The sequence below is a fragment of the Lampris incognitus genome, chromosome 1 (assembly GCF_029633865.1).
Source record: "Lampris incognitus isolate fLamInc1 chromosome 1, fLamInc1.hap2, whole genome shotgun sequence".
NCBI lineage: Eukaryota > Metazoa > Chordata > Actinopteri > Lampriformes > Lampridae > Lampris > Lampris incognitus.
This window is the reverse complement of record NC_079211.1, coordinates 149,955,540-149,968,538: the sequence shown is the minus strand read 5'-3', so window position 1 is coordinate 149,968,538 and position 12,999 is coordinate 149,955,540. Positions and strand designations below refer to the sequence as shown.

General features: G+C 47.7%; 1 long non-coding RNA gene across 2 annotated transcripts; it reads right to left on the bottom strand.

Annotated features, from left to right (window-relative positions):
* Nucleotides 1–2,150: 2,150 nt before the first annotated feature.
* Nucleotides 2,151–12,571, bottom strand: LOC130124045 (uncharacterized). 2 transcript variants are annotated; one of them, XR_008811356.1, is made up of 3 exons: nucleotides 12,531–12,571; nucleotides 12,231–12,353; nucleotides 2,151–2,213 (listed from the first exon to the last, which is right to left on the bottom strand). It is a non-coding gene; the product is annotated as an uncharacterized LOC130124045 (long non-coding RNA). The 2 variants fall into 2 exon arrangements; XR_008811355.1 differs by lacking the exon at nucleotides 2,151–2,213 and adding an exon at nucleotides 3,777–3,937.
* Between the last annotated feature and the right edge of the window lie 428 nt (nucleotides 12,572–12,999).

Genomic DNA, 12,999 nt, shown 5'->3' with positions numbered 1-12,999 from the left:
ACGTGAGGAACTTCAGCAGGAACAACACTCAGCAGTGGCTACCTGGGGTTATTCTCATGCATAGTGGTTCAGTCTCCCATGTTGTTAAGCAGACATCAGGACTATGTGCGACTGCGTCATGATCCAGGCTCGGAGACAGTCGGTTCCACAGTGTCCTGTGGTGGGACAGACCGCTGGGGGCGCATGTCTGCCAGAGACTTTGTCAGAGAGAGAGAATGAGGGAGAGGTGTCGGTGTACCCCAGAGAGGATGGACATTCTCACACTAACAAACAGACCCCTCCCAGTCCCCCAGCACCAGATCCACCTAAAACTCCCTCGCCAGTGGCACCTGCTGGGTCCCCGGGGGTAGTGTGCAGGTTACAGTGCACCCGCAAACCTGCAGCACACTGAACGTTTACAACATGGACAGTTTTTGGGAGAACGAATGCTAAATCACCCATGTGTTCCAGCTGTTTACATGGGTAAGTTGTTGCCGAGACACCAGTATATGTTTGAGGCGTACATCAGCTAAAAAGAAACAGAACTGAAAAGAAAAGGAAACGTTACTGTTATTGTTCTGCAGGCTCGTTTTCATTTGGGGGATGTTGGAATTTAAAGGGGGAGAAGTGTTGCAACATGAGCTTTTATTTTGGAGCTTAATTTGGAAGAGAACGGCTGTGTTCCCGGCATGTGTGTGTGTTCCCGTGTGTGTGTGTGTGTGTTCCCGTGTGTGTGTGTGTGTGTGTGTGTGTGTGTGTGTGTGTGTGTGTGTTACGCCCTCCAACTTCTTGGATGTTCAGTGCACGCTGTCGAGTTTTGCCAGTCCAAGGTAGAGTTCATTCAAAGGAGAAGAAGTTGTCGTGGGCTCATCTACCACATAATGACCAGTGGCGGCTGGTGCTAAAAATGTTTGGGGGGGGCGCAATTTAGCTTGGCGCAGCACACCCGACAGCTGCTTTAATGTCCAAACACTCACAGAGTTATTCAGAAGGACCATGTAGGCTGTAGATTTTATCAGGGTTCGTAGACGATGGATGATTGACAGGCGAGACGAGGCGTCATGGTGGGTGTGAACATGAATGACAGCCACGAGAGTTGTCCAATCACATTAGATCAAAAAAAATTAAAGCAATACCAATTCACTGCCAATAAAAGTGGGCGTGTCTGGGGCGCAGTTGGAAAACCTGAAGACGCCAGTCAGACAGCAGCCTCAGGTCACCTGCTCGCCATAAGTTGGAGGGCTTACATAAGGTATGGTTTGGCCAGCACCCCTCACCCAGGAAGTATATGTATTCAGACAGGAACCAACCAAAAACCATTTGAACCAATATTTAATGCTGCTGACAGGCGCTCACAGACTGACAAACACTTTTCTTTCATCATTATTTGCATCATACAACTAGATTATATTTAACATGTTTAAGTAGATTTTCATCTCTTGATATTTGAAGGGGGCGGCACGGTGGCACGGTGGCCTCACAGCAAGAACGTCCTGGTTTCGAGCCCCGGGGTAGTCCAACCTTGCGTGTTCTCCCCGTGTCTGCGTGGGTTTCCTCCGGGGGCTCCGGTTTCCTCCCACAGTCCAAAGACATGTAGGTCACGTGGATTGGTGGTACTAAATTGTCCGTCCATATGTGTGGGTGTGGGTGTGGGTGTTTGGGTGTGGGTGTGGTTGGGTGTGGGTGTTTGGGTGTGGGTGTGGGTGTTTGGGTCTGAGTCTGGGTGTGGGTGTGGGTATGTGTGTGTGGGCCCTGTGTGATGGCCTGTCCAGGGTGTCTCCCTGCCAGCCGCCCAGTGACTGCTGGGATGGGCTCCAGCATCCCTGAGAGCAGGATAAGCGGTTCAGATAATGGATGGATGGATGGATATTTGAAGGGGGCGGGGCCCCAGCACCCCGTATTTGTCAGCCGCCACTGATTCTGCATGATTCAAGATTCAAATGTGAATTTGTCACATACTTTACAGAAAAGCACAAAGAGCAGTGAACTCCATACTAGTTTGTGGGTGTGCATGTGTTCCCGTTAGAGCAGCCTCCTCTTTTTCCTGACTCTTCACACAAGATGACTTTGTATTTTTTGTAGGCCACTGTTGGTGATGCAAGAGGTTTAGGGTATGATTCACAATCAGCAAGAAGCCAGCTGGCAGTCACAGAGCTGGGATGACTGGAGGGCTGAGCTATGTGACACGGGCCAGACTCATCTGAACCACAGGACAGAGGCACTGACAGCAAATGCTGGGTTCCAGAAAAGAAAAGAAAAAAAAGAAAAGGGAGGGAAGGCAAAATGAGGGGAAACAAGTGTTGATTAATTTCTTCCAAAAGCATCCGTACCCTAAGATGCATCAAAGTGTGAAGTGAGACTATACGTTTTTTCAATCACTGCAAGATAGTTAAGTTAGGTTAAGGTGAGGTTAAGTTAGGTTAAGGTGAGGTTAAGTTAGGTTAAGGTGAGGTTAAGTTAGGTTAAGGTGAGGTTAAGGTGAGGTTAAGGTGATGTTAAGTTAGGTTAAGTTAGGTTAAGGTGAGGTTAAGTTAGGTTAAGGTGAGGTTAAGTTGGGATAAGGTGAGGTTAAAGTGAGGTTAAGTTAGGTTAAGGTGAGGTTAAGGTGAGGTTAAGGTGAGGTTAAGTTAGGTTAAGTTAGGTTAAGGTGAGGTTAAGTTAGGTTAAGGTGAGGTTAAGTTGGGATAAGGTGAGGTTAAAGTGAGGTTAAGTTAGGTTAAGGTGAGGTTAAGTTAGGTTAAGCAGGGGCGGCTGGCCAGTACGGGGTGCTGGGGCGCCGCCCCCTTCAAATATCAAGAGATGTAAATCTACTTAAACATGTTAATAATGATGATAATAATAATAATAATAATAATAATAATAATAAATTAAGCTTATATGGCGCTTATCCAGCACTCAAAGTGGCTTTACAGTAAACGGGGTGAAACGAGACAACAGATAAACAACACAGACATACAGGGGTGGATGGGAAGGGGGGACGGAGAAGACATACGGGGGTGGATAGGAAGGGGGGGCAGACATACAGGGGTGGATAGGAAGGGGGGATTGAGAAGACATACGGGGGTGGATAGGAAGGGGGGCAGACATACAGGGGTGGATAGGAAGGGGGGATTGAGAAGACATACGGGGGTGGATAGGAAGGGGGGGCAGACATACAGGGGTGGATGGGAAGGGGGGGCAGACATACACGGGTGGATGGGAAGGGGGGAGGGAGAAGACATACAGGCGTGGATGGGAAGGGGGGAGGGAGAAGACATACAGGCGTGGATGGGGAGGGAGAAGACATACAGGGGTGGATGGGGAGGGAGAAGACATACAGGGGTGGATGGGAAGGGGGGGCAGACATACAGGGGTGGATGGGAAGTGGGGAGGAAGAAGACATACAGGGGTGGATGGGAAGGGGGGGAGGAAGAAGACATACAAGGGTGGATGGGAAGGGGGGAGGGAGAAGACATACAGGGGTGGATAGGAAGGGGGGAGGGAGAAGACATACAGGCGTGGATGGGAAGGGGGGAGGGAGAAGACATACAGGCGTGGATGGGGAGGGAGAAGACATACAGGGGTGGATGGGGAGGGGGGCTACGAGAGGGAGAAGCGGCAGCCACACACCACGCCAGCAGGACTCTCCGAAAAACAAACATCATAAATCTCAGATGCAGTCTGAAGAGGTGAGTTCCGACCAATGACCTGAATGTGGGCAGACCGCCGCAGTGTCCGGTGCGCTTGGGGAGGGAGTTGAGGGAGGGGGCAGGTCGAGCACTCAGTCCCCAGCCTGCCCCAGACCAGGGGTAGACGAGAGGACGGGGGGGGGGGGGGCACGAGAAGGCAATGGAGAAAAGGTGTCTCTTGAGACGGGAGTGGGAGGGATTCTGAGTCTCTAGTGATTTGGGGAAGTGAGTTCCAGAGCCTGGGAGCTGCTGTGGAGAAGGCCGGGTCACCAAAGCCGCGGAGGTTGGACCTGGGGGTAGAGAGAAGGGAGGCTGAAGTGGATCTGAGGGACCGAGAGGGTTGGTAATATAATTGTATAATGGAAATAATTATGAAGTAAAAGGGTTTTTCAGTCTGTGAGCACCTGTCAGTGTCAGTGGTGAACCACAGGCTTGGACTCAAAACGCAGACTCAGTCTCAGTTCACAAAAATCAGTCCTTTTAATAAAATGAGGTCGGTACACAGGTGATCAGATATCAAGGCAACAGTGTCCAAATTGGCAGGCGAAAGGCGAGGTCAGAAAAGGCAAAAACAGGTCAGGAAACTATAGGGCTCACACAAGGGGAACCATGCTGGAACGCTGTCACACGGAACAAGACGACCTGGCCCAGAAGGAAGGGAACACTACGACTATATACTCTAGAGGAGGGGAGACAATGAGACACAGGTGCAACACATTAGGACAGGGCAGGTAATCACACAGCAGGGAGACACGTGAGGGCAGGAAGTAAAGGACCTGAAACGAGACAAGAGGTGAGTAACAAAATAAAACAGGAAGTACGAGACAAAGAACACTGGGAGAAACACAAGATAACTTAAAGATCCAGACGGGGCGTGACAGTCAGCAGCATTAAATATTGGTTCAAGTGATATTTGATTGATTCCTGTCTGACTACATATTGTAACGTGCGTGGATAAGTAGATGCGTTAACGGGTCGGATCCTTTAGTCGAGCGGTCAGCGATGTCGCTCGCGGTGCGGGAGATACGGGTTCGCGTCCCGGCTGCGGCGGTTCCTGTGGGTGCCCCCCCCCCCGAATTCACTACAATGTACTTCCTGGGTGAGGGGCGCCGGCCAAACGATACCTCATGTAAGCCCTCGAACTTGTGGCGAGCAGGTGACCTGAGGCTGCTGCCTGATTGGTTTCTTCAGATTGTCCATGTACCCCTGTGGTTTGCTCGAAATGCTTCGGCGCCAACCAGGGACAGTAAGTGACCGCAACCCTAATGTCGTTTTACCTACTTTTAATTTGAGATAGCTTTACGTATGTGTGGGGACTTTTATTTTGAAGGAATGTTTTCTTTGCCGTCCGACTAGCTGAAGTTCACGTTGGCTCAACGATAAAGCAGGTGAAGGCACGTGCACGTGAGATCACCGTATGAAACGGATCGTAGTGTTCACTGCATAACTCCAGAATTGGCCTAAATGTTTATGATTACTGCACAACAATTGATTCGAAACACTGATAATCAGTTTAAAACGTTTGCGACCAGAAGACTGTTAGAGACGAAGAGCAAGTTGCAGAGTTTCTGGCAAGTTGCTAGCAGTTCCAAGACGTGTCTCAGGTTGGCGTTGTAAGAGTTTCCTAGCCCCTTGATAAGCCGAGCGAGGTACGTCATCTTTTACGTTAAGTGTAGCCTACTATTGCTCATGTGTTTTCTTTTATGGTACATTCCTCTAAATGTGTATTATTTTGTGAGGCTATGAAGTAGTTAGCATAATTGACTTCCATTCACTGTGGACAATTTAACCCAAAACTTAACCTTAACAATAACCATAACCATAACCAATTCATGCCTAACCTTAAGCTAAACCTAACCTCAATTCACACCTTACCCCTAACCTCAACCAGGACGTCAGAAATTATGTTTTGCCTCACTAGGACCTGGCTTTGGTCCCCATGAGGACTACTGGTCCCAACAATGTTAGTGTTTATACTGGGAAAGATAGCAAAAATGCGCACACACCTATGGCATAGGCGGAAGTCACAGTGTTGGTGGGCACAAAGATAATCAGGTGCCCGCCCAAGACCAGGTTCTGAAACACATATGTTAAACAAAATAGGCCATTACAACGATACTTGCCTGAATGCACCACAGTTTACCACAGTACCTTTCTGCTTCAGGTGTGGGAAGATGAGGGGCGCGAATTCACATTTTCAGTGGCCTCACCCAGTACTGGTGTGGGAAGATAGCGGTGTGGATTCACATTTGCAGCGGCCTCACCCAGTACCATCCATGCAGTGTCTTTGTCCACGTCTGCGTCTAATTTTTGTCTTTGATTGGTGGCTGGGAAAACAAGCGCTGGATCAGCTGGGAGAGCTTGGTCTGCTGCACCCTGTGGGCCCAGGGACCACGGCCTTGCCCGTAGCTGTGCCCAAGGAGGTAACACCGAGGGCCGTCTGACAGGACGCGGAACGGTGCAGGCTAAGCCAACTGTTAGCCCATGCAGACCAGTGGTTCCAATAACCCCGAGGGCGGTCTGGCGGCGGCCTCACCTGGCGTTGACTGTGGTGTTTTTGATGTCGTCGTGAGGAGTGCGGGGAGGTGTGTCGAAGGTGTCTGGCTGGGAGAGCTTGGTCTGCTTCATCCAGTGGGCCCAGGGACCACGGCCCCAGCTGGGAGCTGCACCCAAGGAGGAAACACCCGAGGGTGGTTTGACAGGACACGGAAGTGGGGCGGGCTAAGCTAACTGCTAGCTACCCGTCCATCCCCAGCCTGCAATCATTGCCACCAGTGCATAAGTTGCAACGTGTCCCTGATAGGATTTCGGCGTTACCGCCCGACCTCGTCGTGTGGGATTACTGATGTTGTACTTACACTCACTGGCCACTTTATTAGGTACACCTTGCTAGTACCGGGTTGGACCCCCTTTTGCCTTCAGAACTGCCTTAATCCTTCGTGGCATAGATTCAACAAGGTACTGGAAACATTCTTCAGAGAGTTTGGTCCATATTGACATGATAGCATCACGCAGTTGCTGCAGATTTGTCGGCTGCACATCCATGATGCAAATCTCCCGGTCCACCACATCCCAGAGGTGCTCTATTGGATTGAGATCTGGTGACTGTGGAGGCCATTTGAGTAGAGTGAACTCATTGTCATGTTCAAGAAACCAGTCTGAGATGATTCGAGCTTTATGACATGGCGCGTTATCCTGCTGGAAGTAGCCATCAGAAGATGGGAACACTGTGGTCATAAAGGGATGGACATGGTCAGCAACAATACTCAGGTAGGCTGTGGCATTGACACGATGCTCAGTTGGTACTATGGGGCCCAAAGTGTGCCAAGAAAATATCCCCCACACCATTACACCACCACCACCAGCCTGAACCGTTGATACAAGGCAGGATGGATCCATGCTTTCATGTTGTTGACGCCAAATTCTGACCCTACCATCCGAATGTCGCGGCAGAAATCGAGACTCATCAGACCAGGCAACGTTTTTCCAATCTTCTATTGTCCAATTTTGGTGAGCCTGTGCGAACTGTAGCCTCAGTTTCCTGTTCTTAGCTGACAGGAGTGGCACCCGGTGTGGTCTTCTGCTGCTGTAGCCCATCTGCCTCAAGGTTCGACGTGTTGTGCGTTCAGAGATGCTCTTCTGCATACCTCGGTTGTAATGAGTGGTTATTTGAGTTACTGTTGCCTTTCTATCAGCTCGAACCAGTCTGGCCATTCTCCTCTGACCTCTGGCATCAACAAGGCATTTTCGCCCACAGAACTGCCGCTGACTGGATATTTTCTCTTTTTCGGACAATTCTCTGTAAACCCTAGAGAGGGTTGTGTGTGAAAATCCCAGTAGATCAGCAGTTTCTGAAATACTCAGACCAGCCCGTCTGGCACCAACAACCATGCCACGTTCAAAGTCACTTAAATCACCTTTATTCCCCATTCTGATGCTCGGTTTGAACCGCAGCAGATCGTCTTGACCATGTCTACATGCCTAAATGCATTGAGTTGCTGCCATGTGATTGGCTGATTAGACATTTGCGTTAACGAGCAGTTGGACAGGTGTGCCTAATAAAGTGGCCGGTGAGTGTATATGTAACCCATATGACATATAGGGCTACTAAGAGTCATTGATTTAGAGGTGTAGTGACATGCCGCTCCTTAAGGGGCGCACTATGCAACTCGCTAGGGTAGAAACTGCTACACGTAGTCGTCTTTTTTTCTCCTCTTCTTTTTGTGAACATCCTGGAAATTGTGCTCTTGAACCGACGACTTAATTTTATTATACATAGCCTCAGAAAGTTAAACTATTGACATTTTTGATTGTGAAAAGTGTTATGTATAATCAGAAGCTCATCTGTGAGTTTACGAGACGAAGGTGTGTGGAGTTTTAAGTATTGGGAACTCCGGTGAGCAAAGCAGGGTTTTGTGCTAGCTTATTGCTAACCACTGAAGGGGAAAGCTAACGCTGGGTCATCATATAGCTGTTAAGATACTCTTCATAAAACCAGTCGGGGTTAAAGAATGTCTAATGTTTGAATAGTCCGTACTTTGGTACGTATTGTATCATAGTTATGAGAATGTTAATGTTTAGAATCCAAAGGAGTTGAATCAAGTGCAACTGGACTTGGTATATATCCGTGAAGACGTTTCGCCTCTCATCCAAGAGGCTTCCTCAGTTCGTGCCTTTCTGACTAGACCAAGCTAGTCTGTCTGGCTGGTGATGAGACTCAGAATTTATCCTCTAGGAGTCATTGTCAGAGCTATTGATATGCGTGGCTCTTTTGTGTACCGATGCCATAACATCGGTACACAAAGAGAGACCTACCTGTGTACAAAGCACAGCCCATACATGGAGATGATCCTATCTGAATCTTACATAGGGACCTCTTACTCCCTTGTGGTGACTTATCTGAAGCAGCGGAAGTTGAACAAGACGAGCCAAAGGCCTGCAGGCCAAGAACCAGGCATGGTCCACCTCAGCCTCTAGAGGAGCACTCTTGAGTGTGAGGATGACTCACCTTTCTTTCCCACCCAGCTGTCTGTCCTTCCTGAGGAAAGATACGTTCATGTGTATGAAATTCCATGGACACAGCAACCCACTGTAACATAAGCAGTGGACGGTAAATGCTCACCAGCCCTGCCAACGACCTCCCATCCTCAGGACGAATCTCATGTTGGTCATTCTGTAATGCCAGCTGAACCTGTTCAGACGCCCCCTGGTATGGTTGAAGGACAGACGCCAGACACTAGGTATGAACATTCCCCTACTGGAGAGGATACAGCTTCACTGGGCATGATAAATGAAATTCCGGCCATTGCTGTTGATGGATATGACGCAGCTCCTGTTAATCTGGAGGATCCTGAAGATGACAATGCTGTTGAGGAAGTTCAGCAAAATACTGACATGAATGATGAACCAACCTGTAAGACGACTGATAAAGGAAAGGAAAGTGAAGATGTGGCACATGAAGAAACAAAGGATTCTACACGTAAATCTGAGAGGTCACAACGGCCACCCGGCCGTTTTCACTACCCCCAGTTGGGGAAACCCTTAATCTCCTTTGCACAGAGTCTCTTAGAAAGCTTTAATGTTGCGCTTGACACCATTATTGACTATAAGGCTTCCTCTGTTCAGTCTTTTAGACTGGCAATAGGTCAGCGCATGAAGGGACTCATGCAGAGTCAAGGGGGGAGGGTGCAACCCATATGTTATATAGGGCTACTAATAGGGGTGTAGTGACATGCCGCTCCTTAAGGGGCGCACTATGCAACTCGCTAGGGTAGAGACTGCTACACGCAGTCGTTTTTTTTTTGTTTTTTTTTACTACCAGATAGAATTTGGAAGATGGTGACAGCGAGCCCAGCCCAGTGAGACTGTGGACCATCATAGAAGCGGTGGCCTATCGTAGGATCTGTCCCAGGAAACGTCTGACAAGCCTGACTCATTCATCCAGACACCAGATAAGAACCCATACACACAAGCCTATTTCCTCTACCAGGGTAGAAATAGTCATGGTTGAAGTATATTCAGTACACTCACAGATGAGTAACTGAGCTCTTGGACCAACACATACACTCAAGGACCAGGAACTGAACTTTTCTTTCATCTCAAACCGCTAACACTCATCGAGGGTTGTGATTGAACAAGGTGCTCTTTGGTTTATTATTTTATTTACTTTAAAGAGCTCTGTTTTGTTTTATTTCAATTCTTTTACGTGAAAGTCAGCGTTGTGTATATTTTGCTGTTGTGAGGCAATAAAATTGTCAACTGTTCAAGTGCACATCAACTCCTCTCGTGAGTTAGTCAAGGCAAACCCCTCACCGAACCTGGTTAGATGTTAGCGCCTTTACTGCCACCCCTCGTTTGCCCTGGAGGCGCTACATACATGACATCAAAATGTGTTGTATGTGACACCACGTTTAATGACCACTGCTCTTTTAGCAACGTGTGGCACAGTATGTGTCATGTGTGGGTGGTCATGAAACAGAATACTTTCTTATTTATTTAATGTAAGCTAAGAGTTTTTGTTATGGTTCTTATGTTGTTACGGGGAAAAGAAAAGTGTTCATTCTAGTTAAAATTGGAGGTACAAGGTTAGTCAGTGTCACAGTTGGGCAGGACCATCAGTAACTAGCCAGTAGGTGGAAGTATCGCTGCGTGAGCCGCGTGTGTACAGGGAGAGTCAAAGGGAAGTCTCGCGTGAGTTCGTCAGAAAATGAGATTCTCTGTGTCCAAGGCGGAAGCCGGAGACGCCGTGTAGCGATCGGGAATCTAAACACATATTCTTGCATTTCGCAGGTAAGCTGGTGAAGCTGATTTGGTGTTCTGGGTTAGGGAAATTTTTAGTGACACTGCGTTAGTTTCTGTATGTGTGTATTTGCGACCGTTTTGCCTGTGTATGCTTAGCTAGCTAGTAGCAGCTAATGCCAGGTTCATGGCTGCCATTGCAGTAGCAGAAGCGCGGGGTGGGAGTCTGAACAATGGGCCTTCGTGCGAGGAGCTCCCGCCACTCATATAGTATTTCTTATGACTGTGTTTAATTGTGTTTATTGAGAAATATGGTGTTATACTGTGAGCAGTAGTGGATCTAGAGATTTTTTTCCTGGGGCGGCAAAGGGGTGGCAAGACTGTGTCCCAGAGGTGGCAGCTGCCAGCCTGTAGATCCGCCCCTGTGAGGGGGAGGGGGGATTCTAAATCGGCGACTTCTGTTTGAGATGAGTTTGGTGCGGGTCTCATTGACCTTCACCATGCATGTACATAAAATATACTTTAAAAACATATTATCTGATTTATAAATGGGGTGGCAACAGGGGTGGCAAGACTGTGTCCCAGAGGTGGCAGCTGCCACCCCTTGCCACCCTGTAGATCCGCCCCTGACTGTGAGACATTGCCCTCGAAAGAACTGACCCAAATCTCGGAGTGTGAGAGGTGGTGTAATTATTTTATTTTTGTGCATTTGTGATATTTTGTTATTGTTTATCTTGAGTTCGTCAGAAAACGAGATTCCCCGTGTCCAAGGTGGAGCAGAAAACGCCGTGTAGCGATCGGGAATCTAAATACACGTTCTTGCATTGTGCAGAGACTTTAATTAAATGCGTAGCACCGGATTGAGTCTGTGTGACGTCATTCTGTGCACCGCTGCAAACGCAAAACAGAAACACACAACATAAAATGTCCCTTTGTTTATATTGAGCTTAAGACCCGGAAGCTTCTGAAAACTCCCCAGTTAGTTACATGTACTGCACTCTGTATTTGTCATTTATCTTAAGAAATAATACCGTGTCATCGGCTGGCTGTGTAATTTTCATCCGTCAACAATAGTTAAGCCTCGTATATCTGGACTATGTGAAATATTTGGAGAAAAGTTCAGCAGTAATCAAAAACAAAAAACAAGAAGTAGGACGTCCTTGGCGTACACCTCTTGAAACGAGAAACCTTTTTGAAACCTTGGGCTATAGAATGACACAGCTGTTTGTCCTTATAGCACATGGCAGTATTTTTGATAGTATTGTTTCCAAAACCAAAAATTTGCAGGGCTTGTATAATGAAAGAATGTTAAAATGAATCGAATGCCTTATAAAAAAAAAATCATGGAATACAAATAATGCATTTGAACTTATGCAGTTCGAATAGTCAGTGAAGTCTAATACTAATCTGATGTTGGAGCTTGGAGTTTAGCATGAACCTGCAATAACGTTTTATAGTCTGTGAAATGGGCCTCCAGTTTTTAATTACTAAATTATCTTTATGTGGTTTAGGAATTAGGGTTATCAGACCTTGTTTCATGGTTGTTGTCATCTCTGTTCTGGCTATGCATTGTTTGAACATGAGTAATCTCACAACCCCCGGCTCAAGGGAAGTAAAAAAAGGAGGGGAGACAAGTCGAGGGTTGCAATGATAATCAGAATATTTGATAATACAAAAAAAGAGGAATAGTCACAAAAGAGTATGAGATGTGTCAGTCAGTAAATCAGTGCTGTAAGGGAATGGATGTGTGGTCAGTCAGTCTGCGGGGTGTTGTTAGGTGTAAAAATAAAGATAATAAAGTTCTTCAAAGATGCCACCAAAGAATAAAGTAAAAAAAAAAAAAACCAATGTGCTGGTCGGAGAGAGGAATTGCCGACTGCTCGGTAGGCCCCAGCTTAAAAAGGCCCCAAGACAGATGTACTCAAGTCAGCTGCAATCAGGCCTCCTCCCCCACCTGCCAACCTAAAACTGAAACAGAGACAAAGCCAGCAGGCAGGAAGAGGAGGCCGTAACCCCCCCCCCCCCCACACACACACACACACACACAAATCGGGGACGATAAAAGACCCAAAACTAACAGGCACAACAAAAACAAGCAAGACACAAACAAATCCAACTAGATAAAAAACAAAATCCTGGCCTGACCTGGGACAACCTCTGCCTCCTCCGGTCGGCTCCCCTGGTGGACCCCCACCCCTCGGCAACCAAGAGCCTAGGAAGCAAATTTAAGAGGTGCAAGAGAGCCAGAGGATGGGGAGGTGCGTATCCTCTGGCTGCAACCCCACTGAATATTCAGGCCAGCTTTCGGGTGACAGGGATTCAACCTTACTACAGGGACGTATTCTTGGAGACAGAATATGCAACATCCTATGTCTCAGATCGACCCTTTCAGGACCCAGCCGTTCCAGGCCCCAGCACCATCCCAGTCTTGCCAGGCCTCAACACTAACCCAGCCCTGCCCATTAGCACCCACCTCACCCTTGCCTAGTAATGCCAGCTCCACCCACCAATCAACTCCAGAGGACATTTGGCCATATCCAAAAGCTGGTACAAGAAAACTAGCCTGCCAACCAAAAAAAAAAAGCAAAACAAAAAAACAAGAAAAACTGCTATT